This window comes from Mauremys mutica, chromosome 6 (assembly GCF_020497125.1).
Source record: "Mauremys mutica isolate MM-2020 ecotype Southern chromosome 6, ASM2049712v1, whole genome shotgun sequence".
NCBI classification, from domain to species: Eukaryota; Metazoa; Chordata; order Testudines; family Geoemydidae; genus Mauremys; species Mauremys mutica.
This window is the reverse complement of record NC_059077.1, coordinates 84034664-84058521: the sequence shown is the minus strand read 5'-3', so window position 1 is coordinate 84058521 and position 23858 is coordinate 84034664. Positions and strand designations below refer to the sequence as shown.

At 42.2% G+C, this 23858-nt stretch overlaps 1 long non-coding RNA gene across 2 annotated transcripts; it reads left to right on the top strand.

Moving 5' to 3' along the window:
- Positions 1-547: 547 nt before the first annotated feature.
- LOC123372458 lies at positions 548-21972 on the top strand. 2 transcript variants are annotated; one of them, XR_006580300.1, is made up of 4 exons: positions 548-685; positions 8807-8947; positions 9955-10057; positions 21589-21972. It is a non-coding gene; the product is annotated as an uncharacterized LOC123372458 (long non-coding RNA). The 2 variants fall into 2 exon arrangements; XR_006580301.1 differs by lacking the exon at positions 548-685 and adding an exon at positions 7041-7162.
- The last annotated feature ends 1886 nt before the right edge of the window (positions 21973-23858 follow it).

Genomic DNA, 23858 nt, shown 5'->3' with positions numbered 1-23858 from the left:
AGAGGCAATTCTTGAGAAAGCTGTTAGACCAGATCTGGCCCACATTTATACTTAATTATTGTGGGTGAGCCATGAAAGTAACCCCTTGTATGTGACATTGGGATAGAGTTGTATGATAGAGTGGACTAGGCCCAGAGGCCCCCTGCTGGAGGCCTCAGTGTGCTGCCACACTCATCCCAGGTAAGGAGCAGCGGAGAGGTCCTCTAAGCAGGCTAGAGTCACTGCAGGGGAAGCAGCCAATCAGGGCTGAGAAGGGCCTTATAAAAAGGAGCTACAGTGTCAGTGACAGTTCAGTGCCTTGCTAGTGCTGGAGGAGTGTAGATGGCTCAGGGAACTGCAGCACAATGGACAGCCTAGTGCTAGTAGGGACTGAGGGAGCAAGGAAGAGCTCCTGGCTGGCTACTGGGCCCTTAGAAGAGCACTGAGCTGCTGGAACTGGTGCAGGCTGAGGGACTTACTGACCGCCCTTCCCGCAGCCCTCATTGGCCCGGAGCAGCGATCCACGGCCAGTGGGAGCCGCGATTGGCCGGACCTGCGGACGGGGCAGTTAACACACCAGCCCGGCCCGCCTGGGGCTTTCCCTATACAAGCAGCCACCCCTGTTTGAGAAACCCTGATTTAGCAGGTCTTCACTAGACCGCTAAATTGACCCCCGGTGGATCGATTGCTGCAGTGTAGATGCACGGTAAGTGGAGACCAGACCAAATAATTAGTACTTCTGTAGTGCTTTATACCTTCAGAGATTAACCATCTTATTCTCACAACACCCTTGTAATGTAGGTAAATATTTCTACACAATTTTACCAATAGTGAATCTGAGTTACAGACAGCACATTTTTAGGAAGGAAGATCTGATATCTGTGCACGCAAACATAAACGCTCTTCTGTACTTATGTGTGTATGTGTCATTACCACAACTGTGTGTGCAAATTGGTCGATTGTGCACATAAATATACCTGCAAAGGGAAAAGTGACAGTGAGTGGCAGAACTGGGAACAGACCCATAGGAGCTGACTATCAGCACTGTGGTTAGGTCAGTAGGCCATGTGTGTATATATCTATGTGTATACAGTGTTGTTGTAGGTGTGTTGGTCCCAGGATATTAGAGAGACAAGGTGGGTGAGGTAATATCTTTTATTGGATCAATTTCTGTTGATGTGAAGACAAGCCTTCAAGCTACACAGAGCTCTTCTTCAGGTCTGAGAAAGGTACTCTGAGCAGCACAGCTAAATTTAAGGTAGAACAGATTGTTTAGCATAGGTAGTTAGCACATATTCTAAGAGGGGGCCATTCAAATCGGAGTGGTACTACAGTGGCCAAGTACTAAATATTACTGTTCAGCTGAGGATAAACCATTTTCAAAGACTTTAGAGTATGATGTAAAAAGGGAGGAGTCTGTAATGATTCCTTAGTGTGTATGAGGAACCCCTTGTCAATATCAATCTACAGTGCCTAGCACAATGGGAGCCCAACTGGGTAGAGGGCTTTAGTTGCTATTGTAATATACATGTTAAATAAAATAATAATATTCATACAGACACATATGTTTATTGACAAGATTATTCTTGTCCGATGATGCTGGACAGAATGCGGTACCCTACAGTTTAGTATATATGGGTCTTTCAAATGAGACCTTGAACAACAAGGTCCCGTCTATTCATGGATATCAAAGATCCCTTTGTTCTTTTTGTAAGCACAGAGGTTTGCTCCAAAACCCTGGACAAAATATCTCCAGGCTACAATGTTTCACAGTGTACTGAACACTCATGGTCTGCTTCCACTCTAGAGCTGGTTGTTTTTTAAGAATGGTGCATGATTTTTAATGCCAGCCAATTTTCATTGGTTTGCTTACTGAAGCCAGTAAATGGGATGATAGTTGGCATTGCAGCCGCTGTCTTCCCCTCTTTCTATAATATCAGTTGTGTTAATAAATCTCTCCTGCTCTCTCCATGCAGAGAACTTTATATGCATTACCAAGATGTCTGCCTGAGAGATGTAGCCCTAACTCCCACCTGCAGCAGGCAGACAGCATTTTGGTTATGCTGCTGCTACAACTTCTCTCATAACTGCTACTGTTTGTTGTGCAATGGATACCCTCTCCTACACAGCATCAGTGAAGCACCAGGAAACTGCTAAATGCTCACTTCAAAATGCATGAGTAAAGGGCATTTATAAACCATCATTACCTTGCTTTGTCCCCCCATAAAACATTTGCTCTGAGCACTTACCATGCAGGCACCTTAAAGTGGTCAGATATTTGAACTGTGCCAAATAAGCTCTTCTAGGATTTATTAATAAATTTTAGCACAATCATTCCCCTGGTAGGATTATAATCAGAGTATCAGATTATCCCTGGGGAAAGAGGAAACTAGTCCACATTTTTAAATAGACATTTCTCCTGCACTTTGCATCAGTGGGAAGAAGCTCATATTAGACAAATAATGACTGAGTCCAAACAATTACCAATTGGCTCATGTTTTACTCAATGAACTTTGGCCAATCTCAAAGTGATCATATGAGAAGCAATTGAAATCCTGTTCACAAACTTCAAGTGAAAAATGAACCTCCAAATTAGCACAGCTAATTTCAAGGCCGTGTGCATGAGACACTGCAGTGGTGTTGTGAATACCTGTTATCAAGGAGTGGTGAGGTCAGTAGCACTTGGAAATCTGTATACACAAAAGCTTGACTATTGATTTCTGTATGCCCACATCTTCCAAGATGGATAGACCACTAAATGCAGCATAGCCTTGTCTACCTTAGCATTTTCCTTCAAATTTCTCACCATTGTATTACTATTGGTACAGCTCCATTAGTGGAAAAAATAGTGGGAGAACCAGTGTAGACAATCTTCTGATGTTTTAACCCCATGTTTTCTACATTTGCTCTGAACTGGGTTAGATAACAGAGTGGAGATGCACCTGTACAACAGTGGGAAATCTGAAGAAAAATATTATCACAGATACAGACCCATGAAAAAGAGCCATATCCTCCTCTGTGCAATGAAAAGTAGAAGAAAGGGCTTAAATCCTAACGTGTTTAGAGCAAAACAGCTACAAAAGTTAATATGTAATTTCTCACCTAGTCATGAGAAAATATGCTTATAGGAACCAGCAATGGGCATAGTTAGAATGCAAGTAAATCCCAATTATCCAAATAGCTCAAGAAATATTCAAAACAATTCAATGGTCAAAGTTCAGCTAAATAAAACTGATCTCCACATGAATTTTAGAGTCCTGGGACATATCTGAATTTTGGATAACCTGAAATTTGGTTAATCAGCATTTGGATAATCTGGGTGTACCTGTACAACATTACCACACAGACAGCATATATATTAAGGACCCACTGTACATGAAAAATTGCTGCAAAATGTATTACATTTTTTCCAAGCCCCTATAGTCAGAGATAAAGCCCACCTACCTCCACTATTTATATATAACTGCTGTAGGCTCAGACAGCTATTTCACCATAGCTACTTTGTTATTCTGTGGTGTGAATCTTTAAGCAATAGTGGAGAATCATTAACTCACTACACTAGAATCTTCTTATAGTTAAGCTGTAATTTACAGATTTTTTTCCATATGAGTGAAGATTCTCAAGCCTGGGGAACATATTGGAACTGATGCTGGAATTACTATGGAGAATTATATTGCCTGTGTTACGCAGAATGGTCCCTTCTGGCCTTAAAACCTGTGAGTCTGTATGGATCTAAAATGGGAGTGCAATGACATATGCTGCATGTTAATAGAACATCTGAACTGCAACAACAAAAATCCTACCTGTGTAATAGAAGGGATGTTGCCCTAGGAAATAAAACTGCAAGTGAAGTAGTATGTCAGACTACATGCAAAGCAAAAAATAATAATCTATTTCAAAGATTGCCAGAATGCTAGTCAGATCTACTTCACGTGCCCTTTCCATTACGGACATTGAGAAAGCAAGGCAACTGTATGCAGTGGAAATACACATCAACTTCACTATATTTCTACTTCACTGGCATACACACACACACGATAAAGAAGAGGCTTGGAAATGTAGCCACTGGATTTTTTTTTCCCTGTTGAAAGAAATTAGGCACAGGCAGGTTCTATAGAACACCCTGTGCTGCATTTTTGGAATTCACAGGGGTGTTCAAGAAATAAACAAATAACACTGATCTAAATAGTGCTATTGGATTGCAAATCGCTTCTCTGCTTCAGTTCAGTGCTTAAACTCCTTTTTTTAAAATCACCATACTCCTGATCAACCACTTCCAACTTTAATAACATACTACATACATAGAGAAGGCAAGAGAATCTAAGATGGTCCCAAAAAACTATTTTTAAAATTGATTTTTCCTGTCTTTCTAATAAGCAAGATAATAAAAGGCTGTGGAAAAACATGGCAAAATTGCACAGAGACAGACAGACCCACAACAGAGCATGTTGAACAGCTGCTAAACCTATAGAAGCCACACTATTTCCTGCATTGATTGTTCGAGGAGCTGAGTTTATTGAAGCCAGGGTGATTTGGAACAGCTTAGAGGGAAACTATTGACTGAAGAGCCCTTTTGTATGGGAAGCCATTGTTCGGTAAAATTTTATGACTTCACAGCTTTTTAACAAGAGGAATTTTAACAAGGAACGTTTCCTTCGAGGTTTCTTTATGAAGTGGGTGAGCTGAGTTTCCCATTTCTCCACAGATTAAGCTGTGCTCTGAGAAGCTTTCTCGTCTTTCTCAGGTACTGGAAAAACAAAAGGCTTGGCAGGGATTTAGCTGTTCTAAAAAGGGGGAAAAAATAAAGGAAGAAATTCTCAGTTTGATTAACTTTTGTATGTCCTTTATCGAAGCTGCTGGTGGTGAGAGGATGTCTTCTACTTTGTCAGTAGTTGCATTATCAAGAATTTCATCTCAGTAGGTCTGGACATTCTCCAGAAACAGTAGCCCTGTCTACGATGAACTTTTACTTAAAATTTCCTACCATTGCACTACCACAGCTTCAATTCCGCTAATGGTAGCAACAACCGTGGAAGCGCTAGTGTAGACATGGCAACAGTGACCATCCATGTTTTCACCATGATATCACCTAGTCTTGTTTTGAGCAGGGTTAGATAATACAGTGATATAAATGCCAGTACCTTGTCTGCACTGGAGCTCCTGCTATTGCTACTACCAGGACACAGATACAACTTAAAGCAGAAATGAAATTTTGATCAGTGAGACTCCTTCCATGGAATTAGGACTTAAGGATTCATCCTCTTTTTCCTCTGCTTTTCGGACTACATATTCTAAACTGACTCCTTTGACTTGTGAGAATACAGAACAAACTTGATGATTAAATTACTGTGGACAATCACATTAATATAACAATGATCTTTTTGGTTTCAGGAGCCTGATGAATCATAAGCTCTTCAGAAGAAAAGGATCCAGAGTTTATAAAAGTTTTCAGGAAAAAGTATTTTTTGTGTGTGTAATATACTGTTCAGTATTAACTGGTCATCCCAGCACTGGAAATGTTATGTGCTGAAATCAAGCCCCAAGTGCAACTGAGAGTTTGTTTGGATAAACAAGGTTAGGTTCCATGTTAACATATTTTGTACAACTATTTGACGAAATCCTGACTCTCCTGATGAGAAACGTGTAGACCAGCCATAGTTCTGCAGCCTGGAATGGCACTGAACCAATGGAATTCTGATGGAAAAGGGTCACTCCACTCTCAGCAACTGCTTCGGAGGTGCTGGCAGCTGTACAGCACTGATCCTTCTCCCATAGGTGAAGTGTGTGACCTGCTGCCACTGTGTATGGCAGTGAGGTTGCCGTGGACTGATGTATCCTGAGCAGAAAAGAGAGAGGGGGGACAGAATGGTGAACATAGGAAACTCATGTTAAGCCTTCTTGGAGCTTGAACATGGAGCGGCTTCTCTGCACCCAGCTGGGCCAGCCTGACCTCCTCACGATTGGTGTGGCCTGCCCCAGAGCTCATAACTGTAGGGTTAAGAGGCCTGCACAGCCCACAGGATTTCACCCATTGTAAGGGTCTTTTAGAAGTAAAACAGTTGATACAGACACTGAGCTTTCTTGCTGTTGATTTTGTTTTAATTAATTTGAAAAACTTAGTAAAGAGACATTTTAAAAGACTATTAATATTAGCCAGTCATCCAAAGCATCAGACTCTTTCAACAGGAGCAGTCAGGATTATTTAAACATTTCAAAACCAAGTATTTAGCCACAGAAGGAAATATATAAATTTGCTAATACAAGGACAGTAGTGTATTGGCAAATTTAGAAGTGTGCATATTGTTTGCATATGTAGTGTCATGCTCTGGAGTGTTGGGGAGACATGACCCAGAAGAAATCATCCCATGGTCATAATCTGATTTTGGGAAACCAGGGAACTTCCCAATTCATGTGTGCTCCATTAAGCTCCAGTTAAGTTACCCCATGGCTGAATTTGCTCCCACATATACATAAGTCAGTGCCTGCTCACTTCTGCAGGTGGGGCTCTCCAGAGTAAGATGTTAGGACTCTCTCCTGCTGCTGCTGTAACAATCATAGGACTGGACAGTCCAGGTCTTCTAGTCTAGTCCCCTGCACTCAAGGCAAGACTAAGTATTATGATCAGCATCTATATGGGGAAGACTTGTCACACAAAGGACAACCACAGCCTGGCCTTGGGTGGTTGGAAGTTGCTCCAGGGGTCCAAAATCTGCTCTTAGTTACACACGTGCAAAGCTGGATCAACTCCATCAGTCTAGGAGGAATTGGTCCAGATTAAGCTGGTGTAACAGTAGAATTTGTCTCATCCCCTCCTAAAGTCAACCAGCAAGAATTTATTTGAATGACATCACACTAAGCTCATCCTAGCATTCTACTCTAGCCCAGTCTACACAGGTTCTTTCATCACCCTCATCACCGTAGTATCTGAGAGCATGTCCATACAACAGCTAGAAATCCTCTTGTGTTTACAGAAAAGTGAGACTGGAGTGAAAGAGTATTTTTAAGATCTTCATCTCCTATTTACAGCAGATACAGTTTTTTTTTGTTTCTTTCTTCAGAGATGAAGCTGGGAATGTATTTGAAGAAACTATTTAAAAGGCATTAGTAGCACACCTGGGGGTTAGAATATCTTGTATAAACATCATTCCCCAGTATTTGCAGCATACACAGCTGTGACTCGCAGGTGAATATACTCTGAATACTTACATGCAGTTAACCCCGTACTGCTCTGTAATGCAAAGACTGAAGAGTTTTGCATGTGACTCTTCTGAAACAGTAAACTCCCACAAAAGCCACACTGAGTCATTATGCTGGATTATAGACATGCAGCTCATGGGTTCTAGAAGACATGTCCTCTGGAGATAATATAATGTCACAAAGTATTTGCTAATGATTCTTGCTGTGGTAATATCCCATTCTGTTAGCTCAAAGGCTGTAGCAGACTCATAAACTTCTAAGTGGTCCATTCAACACTAAAGGGGGATGGAACCATACTGAGTAAGCATAAGTTACGCATGCATCACCACTGAGTCTTACCACTGCCCCAAGATGACATTCCCGGAAGTATGGTTTTCTAGGCGGCTTTTTTCCCCAAGTTGATAGTGAGAGACATGGAGGAATTGGATAGTGCAAGAGATGTGGTTGCTAATTTTTTTAATGAAGCCCTGCCTGCAATATGTTGGTAAATGGGTCCCCCTCACACATACTCATCTTACACCTTGTTCCTGCACAGTTGCCATCTCTCTACTTGTCTCTCTTCATTCTCTCTTACCATCATGTCTCTTTCCTATCTCCATTCTTTTCCTCCTTATCTGATTTTTTCTCTTCATGTGCTTTCAGTTTTTATTCCTTTTTTCCTGCTTTTTGCTGTCCTTCCTAGGTTGCTCCACTCATGCCATCACTTGCCAGAAGGCTACATTCCATTCAGGGTTGGGCTTCCATTAGTGGCTCTCTGGCAGGAGGACACAAACTCTTGTAGTTGAGTTTTGTAAGAGCAGAGACACCACTGGTCTTCTCCTGAGTATCACCATGGGTGATAAATAATCCTCCTAACCAGATCATTGGTGGTTAGTTCATATTCAAAAGTTGTGAATAATCCAGAAATCCACTGATTGAACAGCACAGCCATTATTGGGAGCAGAGCATGTAGAAAGCAAAAAGTGCAAACTAGAAGGCCTTAGTCATTTTGCTTTGGCTTGTGTTGCTGTTCTTTACAACAGTTTTCAAATTCATATTGGCAAAAAGGTGTGAGATTAAAGTTATAGAGCCTGAGGTCCTCCATCCACATGACAGGGACAGTACCAGCAGCCGTAGTTCAGATTCTCCACAACATGCTTCAGAACTGTTCTGCGGAGACCATTTCTAATGGAGAGAAGGTAGTTCAGTATCCATTCCCATTCAGTCCTTGGCCTTCATTCCCCTTAAGACTTTATCATTCCCTTGGTAAATTTGTGTTGCAGAGCACTATGGCAGAACTCATCAAGTCTCTGCATTTCTGTCTATCATAGTGATCAGTCAGTCAGAGTTTTAAGTAAATTTACCATTGACATCCATTGACCTGTCAGTAATATCACATCCTTTCATTTGCCAGCTTTCGTAGTCTCTTGATCATTCTTATTTTTCCAGCTAGGTCTTTTCATATGTATTCTCTTCATCTCATTTCTCGTGTTCAATACACTGGGTCTCTTTTATATTTGGGCCTCATGCCATCAACTTCTGTGCATATTGATTTTACTAGAGATGCATCATAACTTGCTGCATGAGCACTCCAAGGTATCATCATATCTTCAGACAAACAGGATAGTCACACTGTGCTCTTACTTTCCAGAAGGACTGTGATGGAGTGTATTACCACTTTAGGAGCCAGCCAAAAGCCACAATCAGAACCACCCGCATAGAATCAAGGAGGCTCCCTGCTCCACCCTAGGACTGACCTATTTAAACAGGAAGAGGAAGCTGTCAAGGGATGGTGAGTGCTCTTCAGCTCTCTGATGGCTGTTCTGGCCAGATACAAAGACTTCTGTTTTGGACTTTTAAGTTGTGGGAGTACTGAACCTGGATCTTGAGGTGAGGCCTTTTGAATGGTTTTCCAAGGGTTCCTTTTATGGGGCTTTGTTAAAGGGAAATGTACTTATGTTAATTAGTGTGTTTGGTTTCTTATTGCCCTGATCTGAGCATGACCAGTTGTTGCCACATAGTTGGAATAAACCAGGGTGAGGTATACAGACAGTACTACACCTGCCTATGAGGGATGTATTGGGATGGCCCATGGCCTCTACAAGAACCATTTCTAGAATATCCTACTATGGCAATGGTGGAACAGTAACAGCCGTTCAGTGTTTCTAATGCTACAACATCCGTCCTGGCAAATGTGATGATGTGGCCTTGACAGGAAAGCAGGTGACAAAAGTACCCTTACTGGTATTCTAGCTCTTATTCTAATCCACCATAATCCTCCTTGCTATTAGGTTACTGCCAAAAGGTCATTCTTGGCCTTCATATCCAGGCTCATAAATTGAGGGATTTGTGTCTTCACCTCATATTAGCTTACAAATACCACTTCTAAAATATTGTTCTCCTTGACTAACCCACATGGGACAAGGTTTGATATCAATCAGTTTGACAGCTTTAATGTATCTTTGACTTACTGTGTTGGAGGCTAAGTAAATTTCCCTTTCCTACTAGAGTAAATGTTTGCTATTGATAGCTCAGAGTATAATTCATACTCTCCACAGCATTGTCCTGCTTTTCCATTTGCTGATAACTGTTATGCAGGTCATGTGTGCATTATGTTTCAGACTCACTGTTTCATCCAAAAAGGAAGAAAGTTCACACCAATAAGAGTAATTAAAGTCAAAGCAAAGGACATGGGGGAGATTAAATGTCTTGAACATTCTCAGTAGATCATAATACTTCACTCTCTAGTAATTGTATCTGTGTAAGACGTTTTCTCTCTGTTTTTTTTTCTGGCATCAGAACTTTCCAGACAATGGAAAAGGCTACATGTCTGACACTCATGGCTCAATCCCGCAAGGTGATGAATGCCTCCTGTGCAGTGCTGAATACCCACAATTCCCAGGTAACTTCAGTGCACAATGCAGGATGCAATCCACAGTGGATGAGAGGTTAGGAACAAACCCCTGTGAGAAATGGCAGTTTTAACATGCACTGCATTTGTGAATTACTGTACAATATTGAACAGTCATGAATACAATATGTTACCTTGTATTGGTACCACAGTAGGGCCACTTCATTTTTGTTTGAAAACTTCATGCATCCCTTGGAGTAGCCACAATGGAAAACATTTGGTTAGAATAACATGAGGAGTTCTCTTTCCAGGAAGAGCTAATGAAAAGCATTAAAAACCACGCACGTACTAGTAGAAATGAAGCTTCAAACAAAGGTACCTCTAATTCACTGACACTACTTTGCAGAGAAGCATCCATTGGGCTACTAAATGGTAAACAGTGGCAGTACATAATCACTCCAGATACCGCAGCTGCAAGTCAGATTCCAATGCAATTTTGAATTCTGGATTTGATAAATGCTACAGTATGTGTGGTCCTAAAGAAAGGATGTTTATACTGAAATTTTTCTTGTGCAAGCATGATACTTTAAACAAAAAAATTCAAGACTACAAATTTGTTTTGTTATGTCACAATCTTACTCCTGTAAGATCAGCAGGATTTGTCACTCATCTTTTTAAACTCTTTTGATAGCACTTCCTTTATTTCGTCAGACAATTTCTCTTCTTTCAAAAGACTTTTTTCTCCAAATATTCTATAGCATTATAGTCTTTATTTCTGATAGCATTACTAGCAATAGGTATTATTGTATTGATTATGGTATGCCATAAATGTGGATGGCCCATGTAGCTAACAATCAAATCAAGGAGATAAGACAGTTCTGACAGGAAAAAAAAAGTTGAGTCCCATAGGTTAGCAGTCTAAAGCATTCTTTAATAAGTGATAGCTCTTTGTGGGATGTGTTAAGTGAGTTTATAGTTTTCTCCAGCTAAGTCTTTATTTTCTGGATGGGGGCAGGGGACTTGCTTGTTTAGATATTGGTTTCCAATGTTTAGAAGTTTACAACACTGTATTTTTAAAGAAAATGATAGGAGGAAGGCAAATGGAGTATGAACTGCACTGTAATTGTGACCAGGTGCATGGAAGTATTTTATTACCTTAAAGCAGCTGAAAGTCATTTATGAACATGCAAGATATGTACAGGAATTATTTTGTGTATGTTTAGTAATAAATACCGAAAGGCATTGTAAAATGACTTGACACCATCAGAAAACTGCCTCAGAATATTCACTTTTATTCCGGATATTGTATCTTGAGTGTGTGTGGATGGGGAAAGGGAGGTGGAAGGGGGAAGTGGGGAGGATAATACGTATTCACACCTTTATTCCTGTGAATGCTAAGAGACTTAATCCCCCAACAACACGTGTGTGTACTTTCAGAAGAGGAAAGAGTAACACAGACAGGGGGCTACTCTAACTTATGCCAGAACTGAAGAGAGAAAGGTGGCATAAGACTATCTTTGGCTCATTCCTGTGAATGCCGGTCTGCCACATGTCGTAACCAACCATCATTACCAGATGATGGCTGTTCAATACATTAAATGAGTTAGCTGTCTCAAATTAGACAGATCAGCTGTCTGGTGGATATGTCCCTACATCACAAAATATGTAATCAATAGTGCAGATGACACCTGCACCACTATATGATGCTGTGCCTTTATCTTAGGGCTTGTCTACATGAACACTTAATGCATGGCCAGCTGAGGTATGAATCTGCCCTTCACTAGCTTGCCATGAATTAACTGTTTGTTAGTTTGAAAGAACTAGAGCAAAGCAATGAGGACTAGCTCTAAGCAAATTAAATTGTTAATGCCCATCAGCAGGGTCCACACAGACAGTTAGTCCCTGGTAAGCTAGTGTGGAAGAAAACAGGCCTTCATGCTTGGGTTGGGTGCAGCAAGTCAGAGACAGTCTTTCCTCTCAAGCAATTGCAAAGAGGAGAGAGAGCACACTGGTAGGGATTCACCCTGTCCAGGCAGGTCTCTGATACATAAACAATTAGAGCAAGCTTTTATACCTTTCTGTTACATATAATAATGAGCAACAGCTGCATTTTGTCATACATATTTTTTCCTGATATCTCACTTTTTTCATTAATTTCTGCTACAGTCTACATTCCATTCTTATCTAACACAAGGTCAAAACAGTATCTCTTACTGTCTGTTCCCATTTGCTTTCTCGCTTTCTACCCGCCTAGGCCCTGCCTTCAAGTCTCACATTATTAGAGTCAGTGTCAGCCTGACTTTGTTAGCCTGACTCTTGCTCTATTCCTAGAGACCAACTAAGATCTCTATGTTCAAATTGCCTTTATCTCTTTCTCCACTTCCACACCAGTATGAGGTAGATTCACCCCCAGCTTGCTGTAAGCTAAATGTTCATGTAGAGAAGCCCTTAGTGGTATCTTATATGTTGTCTGATCTGGGGTTTTATCAGGAAGTTGAATACTTCCTATGCATGCTGGAGTTGGTCCTTGCAGTGTTCCAATAAATCACTGATCCTGTAATTGAGCATTACAATACACTACCACAATTAGCAACCTCAGCAGATAGCAGTGTCTGAAGGGGCATGGAGGCTGAATTACTCTTTCACTAACACAGTTGGTTCAGTCACAGTTGCTTGGTCTGTTTGTAGCTAGTGGGAGGACAGTGAGTCTATGTTTCTCTGTGGGGGAGGGATAGCTCAATAGTTTGAGCATTGACCTGCTAAACCCAGGGTTGTGAGCCCAATCCTTGAGGGGGGCCCTTTAGGGATCTGGGGCAAAAATCTGTCTGGGGATTGGTCCTGCTGTGAGCAGGGGGTTGGACTAGATGACCTCCTGCGCTCCCTTCCAACCCTGATAGTCTATGATTCTATGACCTTCAATGTGTCATGTCTACATGCCTCTGCACATGCAAGTTCACCCCTGAAGTAGAAGGGATAGAGTGCTGTACCACAAGAGAATCTGTTTTGAGAGTGGGTGTAATTCACTTAGGTGCACACAGAGCCAGAACAAGGCCCTCTATACCTTCTACTTAGGCACCATATTGGGGGTGTAGGGAAGGGGGGAGTCATAGGTGAAGCAGTTGCACACAGGTATGTGCTCATGGCAGAGTGGGCCTCTGTACCAGCGTGGAGAATGGCCTTCCTCCATAGCCAGGAGATGGGCTATGGGCTCCATATTTACATAGCTCTAATGGCCCTTGCACAGTGTGCAAATGTATGGAGGAGCAGTAACCACTTCTCCAGCCTGTAGTTGGCAGTAGTGGCTGCAAAGGAATGAGCTGGAACTCCACAGCCTGGCTCTGGGTTGGGGAGGTGAATTTCGATTCCCAGCATCCTATGCTTTATCAGCATACTGGTTGCAAGGGCTTAGTGCAGGTGTTGTGAATGTCATCCAGTGTTTTATGGACCCATGATCAGGTGTGTAGCACTTAGAAAGCTTTGGCTCAGATCTAGACTTTTGAGTGCTTATCTGGACTGCATCTCTAATCCTTAGCTCACTCCTTAGGTACATGTGCCTGAGGCCCTCTTTAAAAATGCTTTTGTGAGACTGTTTCATCCCAGGTAAAACACAGGCACACATTTGCCCTCTTCCAAGTTAACCCTAGCCTAATCTCCCGTGCAGATAGCTGAAATGGGCCTTCCTCTGGAGAGGCAGACCACTAGCTGAGATGGAGATAGATGGATCTTCTAAAGGCCTTTCTCTTATTTGTAAGGCGAGTATGTCTTGAAGTGGACATGGCTGACACTGTTTAGCCAGTCTTTGGGGCTGGGTCCATGCTGGATGACTGAACCATGCTAAAAATCACTGTAGCCAGGCTTGGGATGGAGAGCCCTATTGGGATTGCTTGACTGGGGATGGAGGGACTATTTTGTGCTGGAAGTGATGGCTTCAGAGGTATTTCGAGGACTCTGAAATAGGAAGAGGCCTTGTCTAGATTAGGCTAGATTCAGCACCTTGTGTCCCTGCACTCTTAAGTGAAGCAAAGAATGTACAAATTGAACTAAACAAGATTTAGCTCCTTAAACCAGCTTAAACCCCAGTTAGGTAATTTGCTGCAACCCCCGGAATGTTCTTCCCTAGACAAAGGGGTCGGCACTGACTGCTGACTCAGGGGTATACCTGAGAGAGGAAAGCCAAGAATCCCCCAGACTGCCCTGTGGTAGCAGTCTAAAGAACTTGAGTCCATACTGTACAGTTTCCCTATTGTCTCCCCTAATCCCACTGCTATTTTTATGGAGAGAGAGCAGAAGTCAATGAAGGTGCCTGTTCAGATACCAGGTCAATCATTTCTAGCTTTCTGTACTTATGGCTATCCTAGTGAAGGAGGGGACAGCGAAGAGTTGGTGGGAGGAGAGAGATGAGTCATGGGACTGATGCATTAGTGTGTAATGAATTTGATGGAAATGGAAAGACAGAAGAATAAAACGTAAGCACATATTTTTCTTTAACCAACTTAACTGCTTGTGTGTGTAGTGTCTGAGGATGCCTCGACAGTCTCCCCTCCCAAACCTCCCCAAAGGTCATTATGTAGAAGACAGGATGTTTTATGACCTGCTCTTTTCATTTCCCACTGGCAGGTTTTCTGGTGAGTGGTGGTAAAAGAGGTGGGGCTGTTAAGCCTCACAATACCAAAGTGAAAAAGTAGGATGGGTAAACCTCAGCATCTAGCTGTGCTGGGGTCCAATTTTATACAACCAGGCAATAGCTCTGTATAATCAAAAACATTTTTGGGGGGAGGGGGGTGTGATGTAGTCTAATGACTGCTCCAGAGAGAGGATAAGGGGTCTGCTTCATTATGGGAGAGACCAGTTTCTCAAGAGGTGGCTAATGGTTTTGGTAGTGAATGACCAGAGTCTTAGCACAGCTCTCCTGATGTGTGCATGTGTAATTTATCTACCATGGCAGAATATAACCACTTCAGGGTATGAACTTTATTTCATTTTTATTGTAAAGCCCCTAACTCTGTTGGGAGCAGTGTAAAAGATATGGGGTAGCTTGAAAAAAGGGACACTTTTCTGGCAAAAAAATTGTCACTGAAAATGTGTCCCTGTCCAAAAGAAAATCCCTGCTAATTTTTTCAACCAGTTCTAACAAACTGTCCTGCAGGCACTTGAATTCATTATGCATTTTCAGTTTTGTCATGCAAATGCCCTCTTTTAATTATAAACTGTTTGTGTAAAAGCGCAGCCTCTATTTAATATTGACTTGATTACAGCTCTTCTTTCTACTGTGATATCTTTCTTCCAACAAACCCTCATAAATCACTTACTGGCAATGGATTTGCTCAGACTGAAATTGTGCTGAAAACAAACTAAAGCAATTGATTCAGAGTACAATATGTTGATCATGTGCTTGCCATATGGATATGTTGTAAGTCCTGCCAGGTCTACATGGTTATTCAGTATTAAAAGAATATTATTCAACTCTTACTGACATCCTCTGTGATTTCATCAGTACACTTTGGTTTCTGTGATCCAGATGGGATGGGTGACATGGTTTAGTAAGGCAGGCAGCTCTGGAAATCAAGGTGTTATCATACAGGCCACCCACACAGTGCCATTCATTTGGATCTGCCAAATGGAACATGAAGCAGAATTGGCATCTACTGTGCAGCAGCAGCAGAGACATTTTGTCACATTATTGATCTATGTATTGATTTATGAAGTGGGTGGGCTTTTTGGATGAAAACTGTCTTCCAAAGCCTGTATGTATATAATCAACATATGATGCTAGTTAGAGGCTGCTCTGTGAACACTTAGAGCAGCAGTCCTTGGTTTCTGATATTTCTTTGTACAGAATGTCATTAAACATCCCTTTCAAAACTTTTGTCACTTCCTTTGGAAATTAAGTGGAATGCCTTGCTTACCCATTCAGAACAGATCACATATTGGAGTTGGCTGCAAGTCATTAAAAGTGATAACTTCTGAAGGTTTTTATGTTTCAATCACCAGAGTCTGAATAACTTCCTTACCAAAAAATGACAGTTTTTAATTAAAACCTGTGGATGTGTTCTAATCATAGATGAAAATGGCACCAGCACTGGAATCACATGAAAAGGTACATTTCATAGTAAGAAGGGTTTAGCATAAACCATTAAAAGTCAGGAGGCGGGGAGTTCAAGAGGAATCCCTGCCCTTGCAATCTCCATTCAGCACATTCTGTGTGACAGTCTGTCACTTTAGAGGGCTGGGTTTTTCTGGTGGGAGTCGCTCATGTCTGAACACAAGAAAAGGTGGCACAGACGCACCCCCCAGATAGGGTGCAAGATAGCTATCATGATCCTAAGCTTAGCCCTGACTTTGATTTGCCACAGACTATCCAGACTGTTCATTAAACCATCTTGAACAGAGTTGGTTATAATTTTTCATTCAAAACAACATCTTGGATGAAAAATGGCCTTTTCTTAAAGTAAAAATCTTCATGCAAACTCTTTTCAAATTTTTGTTTTTAATTAAACAAGTTTTCAAAATACAAAACTTTTTAAAGGTTTATGGAACATGAAAACCAAAAGCTGAAACATTTTTGTAAAAATTTGGGGGAAGGAGAATACTTTAATTTCTTTTCTTGAAATCTTTAGCAGAAAATACTTGCCACTTTCAACCAGCTCTAATGTTAATAATACATAACCATTGTGCTCTGTATTCTGCTTCTGTGGGTGGAGAAGTTAAAAATGCCATTGTCTTTAGAACTGATAAGTTCTAGCAGTTCATGTTACGTAATACACATGCATTGTGAGGTCACACACTGACAATGCTAATGGAGGGAGAATGGATGGTTCAGGAATCTTACACTTACAGATCTTTACTTCAAATACAGCCCAGGTCAGTATTGACCATTACCGTTTGGTGGTCTTTCTAGAATGGGTAAGTAGTAGACCATTGTCTACATCACACATGCCAGTGTTGCAACTGGCACTAAGTGGAAATCTGGTTGGCAAAGCCACAAGACCAAGGATGAACTATGTATGATCTGAACTACACTGTCATCCCTAGAGTGGTCTCTTCAGAGCAAGCTTGAACCACTTAAGTTATTTGAATGTGAAGGAAAAAAGGCAAAAAAGCCCCATGATGGGCGGGGGGGGGCGCAAGGGGCAGCGACGTTAACGCGCTTTAACGTCGGTTGTATATGGGCCACTTCTTACTGGTACACCGTAGCAGCCCACTTTCACCTCTCTCTGACCTTTTGTCTGCCCAGTGATAGATGGCTTCGCCTTTCTCCTTATATCTTCACAAACTTTCTGAGGATGACCTCATACTTTTCTTCCTTCCATTCCCCCTCCTGATTTGTATGTAAATGGAGTTTCCATTGCTTGTTTTTTGGTGACACTTGACTTAATTTCATTGGAGACACATAGGTAGCTGCATTTCCTCATTTGGGGGGGGGTACCCATTTCTCCCTGAGTTTGGTCACTGCCTTTAAAGCATTATATCATTAAGTATTTATATTTTCTCATATAGTGTTAATAAAAATATTCACAATGATATTAATCAGCAGTGTGCCATTAACTTTCAGAAAAGACAGCACTTGATAAACGTTTCTAATACAGTAATATCGTATACAATCAGTTGAATCAATTACTTATTTGAGGTTCAGACCTGCTGCCTTTATAGTGCTGCCAGATAACATTTCTCTTGCTGAGGTGAGGACACCATTCTGTCTTCCTCCCTACTTAATGGCTTTGTTTACTGTATAAGTAAAGAGACCTTCATTGTTTCTGCCTGACAACTAGGCTGGATAAACAAACCCAATACATTGCCCTTTTGGCTAGGGCATACTGGGCTTATGCATTGCTTGCCAAACACATTTTTAGCACCACTCTTTTTTTTTTCTTGTACACAGTCTATGCATGATCATGCATAATTATACATGATCAGTGAGTTACTAGTTTTCCAATAATATCTTACCCCACATTTTACATATGGAACATCAATAAGTTGGGGTACAGTGAACTGGTCAGGCCAGCTGAAACTTACTCCCAGGTAGCAGTGAGCCCCTTGCCTGCTTATACTGGGATGTTTCTAGGGTCACACAATCTCAATATCAGCTACTGTGCCCTTACACTGGGGGAATGCTCCTGTGTCTGGTGAAGCTGACCTCAGGGCTGCTTTGCACCAGCATACTGGGGAATCAGCCCCTATGTTCAGAATAGAAATCTTGCCATTAAATGAGTCAGAATTGGCTTAAGTGATAAGCTTCAAACTTTGCCTGTTTTATAGATCTCACGGAAACTCGGAACTCTAGTCTCATTCGTAGATGGCCAGCCCAGTAGTTTTAATTATGAATATTTAGGACCAGGCATTTTTAAAATGAGCCCTGAGATCTGTCCATGCCTTCAAAGCTGTGCTGGTTGGGGTGGGGGGGGGGGTGAGAGGGCAGCATGAAGCCATGCTCCCAGGCCTTTGACATCCTGCCTCCTTATCCTTGCCTAGCTGAGCTGTCATAGTGCTCTGCAACTGATGGGCTGCCTGGGCACTGTCTTCTGGATGCTCCTGTCAATCAGCAGCTAGTGCCTCACCTACGCTGCCATGCACCTGGCCACGTTCACCACAGGGAACACCACTCTGCTCATATGTCTTTAAAGTGAGAAGGAAATCCCGCAAAGTTTAATTAACCTTAACTATGGAAGTCACTAGTAATGCATTCATAATATAGAGACAGGAGTTGCATATGAGAACATATCAGCCTTTGACTAGACTATATCAGGGTGGTGAACATTCAGCTAAGCATTCACATGATATGTTACTAGCCACACATCAAAGCAGCCTCTGCCTTAACCATAGCCAGAAAAAAGATGGATTTAAGCAGCACTACATATTGTAAATAATAAAACATCTACAGTAGAAGGGGCAACATAACTGTATTTGATCACCACCCAGGTATATAGCATTCCTTCATGTTGTTCAAAGGCAGAGATATAGTATTTATTTAATGCCATTTACACCTTTGTTTGTTCTCCCAGATCTTTAAGTACTTCAGCTTGTGTGAAGCATAGTGAAAGATAAGTGCATAGTCAGCCATGGTCGTCCACAGATAGGAGCAAGTCTGACAGGGGGGTTAGCCCAGACCCTGCTAGCAGAACAGACATAAACCAGAACCATGTGTTTCCCTACAGGTGGAGTTCCTGCAGTGTTGGTCATTCCTCAATATTGTGTTGCTATCAGTGGTCTTTCTGTCTGAGCATGTTCAGTTGGCTCATTCTGACGAAATTAGAGTGGACTAAATTCTATTGATAGGTATATTAATGCTAGGACTTAATGCTCTGCTGTAGCATTGAGTTGAAAAGTACCAGAAAGTGCTGATGTCTGAGTTCTGCACAGGGTGGGACCTAGAATCTGGATTTCAAATCCCCATGTCTCTACTCTGTCCTTATACAAGCAAAACATTCACTGAAGTCAAGATTTGACTTGATCTACTATTGGACACTGTATTTTGTCTCAGAAAGATAAGCTAGATGAAGTTACAAAAGTTAGCATGGCATACTGGAAGGGATGGCTGGTGATGGCATCTGGAATTTGTTAGAATGAGGCAATAGTGCCCTCTTCTGGTAATGTTTGGAGAAATATAAAAATATCTGTTAAAGGAATTATACACAGTTGTTGTTTATTGAAGCATGGTTTCCCCCTGGGTTTTAAAGCCAATAGGGATAAATATTAAAAACCTTGCCATTAGAAGCTGATATTTGCACTCCTAGGGTAAAATTCTCAGAGGCCCAATGTCTGTATGGAAAATATATACAGAATTATATGGATTTACTGGGATTGTGCATGCAAACTTCCATTTGTACACCACTTGCAGTAACTGCATGCCAATTTAGGCATACTGGTATAGAATGAATGGAGCGTGTCTACCTACATTCATAATGTCAGGCAAAGGAAACCTTAAAACATTATATGTCTGCAGTGTCCATTCCACTGGGCAAATGTCTAACTAATAAACCACAAATGAAAAAAAAGTGCCAAGATTTTCAAAAATAGGAACCTAACATTCACTTTAGTTAGTTCAGGCAATGGTCTTATTGAACACACTATAACATACCTACCCTTAAATAGTAGTTGACACCTTCAAAGCACTATACAGCTATTAGCCAATGCATCCATCCAAGTAGGTAAGTATTATCCCTATTTTACAGCGTTTAGGTTATTAGCCTAAGGCCTTAGAGCAGAACTCAGTTCATGACTGCAAATCCTGTGCCTATTCTACAAGACTACATGACTGTAGTTTCAGGTTCTTACAACAGCCTTGGGTGCAGTATATCTAAGTCCACTAATGCTGCTGTAACATCCCTAACAGCACTCTAAGATAAAACAGTATCTATACTGCTTTTCCTTGATTGGGACAGCTGTAAGAGTAAGCCTGACATGTTCCTTGAAACAAATAGAATAACTTTTTCTTTTAGGGGAGAGAGTTAACCTACATAGCTGCCCATGCAGCCTGTAAATAATAAACATGCTAAAATAAGAAAATCCTGTCTTCCTGAACATAAAACTTCGGTCTGATTGGAATTGCTATGCTTTGGCACCTGAGGAATAATCCCACAATCAGACAGAAGAAAACTCTTTATTTGCAGTGTAGGAGCTACTGAAAGGCAGACAAGCCAAAAACAAGTGTCTAAACACAATGGACATATTTATACAATCTCCTAAACATGATTCTCAATTGTTGCTACCCCTTAATGCCAGCCCTGGCTTTTATATGCAGAAAAACAATTATTGTGGCTCAGCTAAACCAGGGAGTTTTTATAGCATGGGGGGGGGTCAAAAAGAGAGGTTGAGAACCCCCGATCCAGGGAATTTAATTATTGTAGCTATTTGTAGGTCAGCAGAAGGTGGCAGGGATAATATCCAAACTGTATGTGAGAGAAATGGTCCAGTGGCCCTGACTTTCTCTTGAAACTGAGACATTGTTTTGTTTGTCTTTAAGCAATTGCCTTCTGACCACCTTTACGGGTCTGAATCATAGAGCAGTTCCATTGAATCTACCTTTACCTGGCTCCCTCTGAGCAAGTTATGTGGAACCATCTCAAATACACTGTTAACACTGAGAACTACTGAATAGGCTTTGCAACCTGTCATAAATAGAAATCAAGGGTCAGATTCTGCCAGCTATATTCCTCTTGAGTAGTACCTTCTTCTACACTATGGGACCAGTGCAAAGCCCACTGCAGCCAATGGGAGTCTTTCCACTGACTTCAGCAGGCTTTGGATCAGGCTCTAGTTCCTTTCTAAATACAGGTAACGTAGTTTGCTCTTTAGAACCTCACTTGTTCTGAGGTCTCAGAAATAGTTGCTAATGGTTTTGATATTAGTTCCTGTAGCACTGTTGGGTCTCTCAATAGGGCCTGCTAACTTGAATGGAAGCAAGTTAGAATATTGGTATGTACTATTTTTTTAGACTGTGCATTCTTCAGGTACGCTTTTCTGTTTAGAAAGTGCCACGCCTTTGGGGTACTACTGCAATCTAAGGCCTGGTCTATAGTACGTGGTTAATTTGAAATAAAACTGATTCTATCCACGTGACCAAACCATTTTTTTTTAATTTAAAGGGCTTTCTAATCCAGTTTCTGTACTCCACCTTGGCAAGTGGAGTAGCACTAAAATCGAGAATGCAGATCCAAGTTACAGGTACTGTGGACGCAATTCGACGTTATTGGCCTCCAGGAGCTATCCCAGAATGCTCCTTTGTGACCGCTCTGGACAACACTCTCAACTCTGATGCACTAGCCAGGTAGGCAGTAAAAGCTCCGGGGAACTTTTGAATTTCATTTCCTGTTTGGTCACCATCAGCACAGTCCACCATCACAGGCGACCATACAGAGTCCATCATCACAAGAGACCACGCAGTCCCGGATTTGCAGACGAGCTCCAGCATGGTCCAAACAGGAGGTACTGGATTTCATCACACGTTGGGGAGACGAATCTGTTATGGCAGAACTACGTTCCAAAAAAAGAAAAGCAAATATGTACGCTAAAGTCTCCAGGGCCATGATGGAAAGAGGGTACTCCAGGGACACAGAGCAGTGCCGTACAAAAATCAAGGAGCTCAGGCAAGTGTACCAAAAAGCCAGAGAGGCGAACGGGTGCTCTGGGTCACAGCCCCATACATGCTGCTTCTACCGTGAGCTGCATGCAATTATGGGGGTTGACAGCACCACTACCCCATCACTGTCCATGGACACCTGCAAGGGGGGAGTGGCACAGAGCGAGGAGGATGAGTTATTGGAGGATGAAGAGGAGGAGGACAGTGCACAGGTGGCAAGTGGGGAATCTGTTTTCCCCCCAGCCAGGAACTATTCTTAATGCTGGTGCCAATAGCCTCCCCCTACTCCCAAGGTGGGCTCCCAGACCATGACCCTGGAGAAGGCACTTCTGGTGAGTGAAAGCTTGATTGGAGCCACGCAGTGGGGGGTGGGGGGTAGGGGGGAACCCAGCCACACTGGGCTGTTCGCATTTAGTTTAAAGGGCTCATCCCTGCTCAGAGCCTCATCGGAGCCACGCAGTGGGTGCAGGGGGGTGTTGTGTGAAGCGATCATCCCAGACTGCCCGCAGGCCCTCCTTTTATATGGAAAACCCACCAGGCATTGCTTGCTATGGGAAAGGGGGTCTGGCAGTTTGAAAGCATTGAAATGAAAGCGGAAGAAGCAGAAGCCCGTGTGCCCGGCTGCGTGTGATGGCTTACTCACACCAAAGTGGCAGGCACTTCAGTATAAGAGGCAAAATGTGACCTTATACAGAAAGAACATGTGCTGTGTACTATGACTTGCCTGCCTGTTTAACTGAGAAAGAGTGACCTCTTTGTTCTCTAAAATGCATCTTTTAAAATTCTACCCACCCTTTTTCTCCTCCCGCAGGTGCAAATGTTTCAATGCGGCCCCTATCTACTCCGTTCCAGAGGCTGGTCCAGATTAGAAGGCAGAAAAAATGAATGTGGGACAACATGTTTGCCAAGCTCATGCAGTCCTCCCGCACTGATAGGGCCCAGCTGAATGCATGGAGGCAAACAATTGTGGAGTTCTGTAAAGCGTTAAATGAACACAAAGAGAGGAGGGACACGCGCAATGAGAGCAGGCAGGATGCTATGGTCAAACTCATGGGGGAGAAAACTGACATGCTCCACGGTAAGGTGGATCTAATGCGGGCAAGGCAGCAAACCACAGACTGCTGCTGCAGCCCCTGTATAACCACCCTCCCTTCTCCAAGTTCCATAGCCTCCTCACCCAGACACCAAGGAACACAGGGGAGGCTACGGGGACCCACACATTCAACTCCAGAGGATTGCACAAGCAGCAGAAAGTTGGCATTTCTGAAATTTTGATTTGGTTTGGTTTCTGGACTTGTCCTTCCCTCCTCCTCCACCTCCCTAACCCAATACCCTCCCCCGCTCTACCTTCAGATTTCTCTCAATGTGTTGGGCAAAAAATAATAAAGAACGGTTTTTAAACAACTGTGACTTTATTTCCTTGAAGCGGGTAACTTCAAGAGAAACAAACACAACTGTCACACCGTACCCTGGCCAGTCATGAAACTGGCTTTCAAAGCTTCTCTGATGTGCAGCACCCTGCTGTGCTCTTCTAATCACCCTGTTGTCTAGCTGTGCGAAATTGGCTGCCAGGCGAGTTGCCTCAACCTCCCACCCCATCATAAATGTCTCCCCCTTACTCTCACAGAGATTGTGGAGCACACAACAAGCAGCAATTACAATTGGAATATTGGTTGTGCTGAGTTCTCACTGAGTCAGTAAACTGTGCCAGTGCGCTTTCAAACATCCAAAAGCACATTCTACCACCATTCTGCACTTGCTTAGCCTATAGTTGAA